The sequence below is a fragment of the Propithecus coquereli genome, unplaced genomic scaffold, assembly GCF_000956105.1.
Source record: "Propithecus coquereli isolate 6110/MARCELLA unplaced genomic scaffold, Pcoq_1.0 Scaffold803, whole genome shotgun sequence".
NCBI lineage: Eukaryota > Metazoa > Chordata > Mammalia > Primates > Indriidae > Propithecus > Propithecus coquereli.
The window spans coordinates 278,039-279,821 of NW_012154208.1; positions in this window are offsets into that span (position 1 = coordinate 278,039).

Below are 1,783 nucleotides of genomic sequence, written 5' to 3' on the forward strand. Positions count from 1 at the left end.
TAATTAGCCCTTATAGAAGTTGATTCAGTATTTTTTATTCTCATTCTATTATTTACACACCTCTCCCCCAAGAAACATGCATTTAAATAAAGAATGGATTTTTTTTTCTATATATCTGCAATTCTTTTCCTTTGTAGTCATGGAATTTAAAAGATAGTTTAACATGTACATGAATCACATTTTTATATTTGATTGGAAAGACACTTAAGGCTGTAAGATACCCTCTGAGGTTTTGCACTACCTCACAGGTCTGCCGAGAGATTTTCTTGTTTAATTTTCACATTTTTATATTTGATTGTAAAGACACTTAAGGCTGTAAGATACCCTCTGAGGTTTTGCACTACCTCACAGGTCTGCCGAGAGATTTTCTTGTTTGATTGTTTTGCAGGTAATATCTGATTCCTCCTCTGACTTGCCCCTTTGACCCAAGGCTTATCTAGAAGTAGGTTTCTTAATTTGCAAAAGTTAGGATTCTTTTTTCTCTTCTAATCAGTATTTTTAATTTTATTGTATATGACCAAAGAACCTGGTTTTAAAAAAACATTATGTTTTAAAATTTATTAAGATTTCCATCTATGGCTTAGTCATAAGCTATGTTTGGAACATTCCAGTTTTGGAAAACTCTCATCTCTTATCTCTTCAAACATTGCTACCAGCTCATTCCCTCACTCCTTCATTTGTGGACTCAAATCATACACGTTAAGCTTTATTACTATATTCCCTATGTCTCTTGTACTGTATAAGCATTTTCCATTTGATTATTTTCTTTTGATCTGTATTCCAGTTTACTAATGCTCTCTCTAGCTACATCTAATCTGCTGTTAAACAGATTTTATTCTGTATTAAAAGTCATGAGGCTTCAAAATACTTTTCACTTTCTTATTTTTCACAATTTTTCATTTTTTTGTATCCTTTGTTTCTTTTCTTCTTGGAAACATTGATTTTTTCTGGAATACATCATGTACAACTGCCTCATTGTTTATCTGATAAACAGGATGTGCCAGAATCTTGTCTTTTGGAGTCTGTGCCTACTTGCATGGGACCATACCTCTCTCTATGGCTCCACTTCCCACAACACACCACTTTTTAAACCTGAGGACAGACACCGCCCTGTACACCATATGAAAATTGGGGAGGAACTGGCTAGTCTAGATTGATTCAAAAAGTAGCTCCCAAGTTAATCACCTGGTGAGTTCCCCAGAGTCTCTTTCTGCTTCTCGCATCTGTTCAAACAACCCCGCCATGCCTTCCCCACAGCAATCTTCTCCTGCATGCCTGTGGTTTTATACTGTATTGATTACTTCACAGATCTTTTCCTTTCTGAAGAATTCTCCAAAATGCCTGCTTGCTGATGAAATTCTTTCTTGATTTCTCTAAATTATTATGAATTTATTACATTCAGGAACTGTATTTTGCATCGTTTAATGGGGTCTGGGGAGGGAGAGAGAAAAGCGAGTGTGCTTATTCAGCCATCTTGAGCCAATACAGCTTTAATCTGTGTCACAATGTGATAAAGACACCTCTGTCAGCCAAGTATTTGGATTTTTATCATAAAATTTTTACTAACTTTCAAATTAATTAATCTTATTTGATAAAGAGGGAGCTTAAAAAGATTCAAAAAATGAAAAAAGGGTTTTAAAATTCCTGAACACATGAGAACTAGCATATCGTTTTTCAAAATACTATATTCCAATAAATATTTCAAAATAATAATGTTAATTAACCTATTTGTATGCTATACTGTACAGCTAAAAGGGCATTCACATACTTAAATTCACTCTAA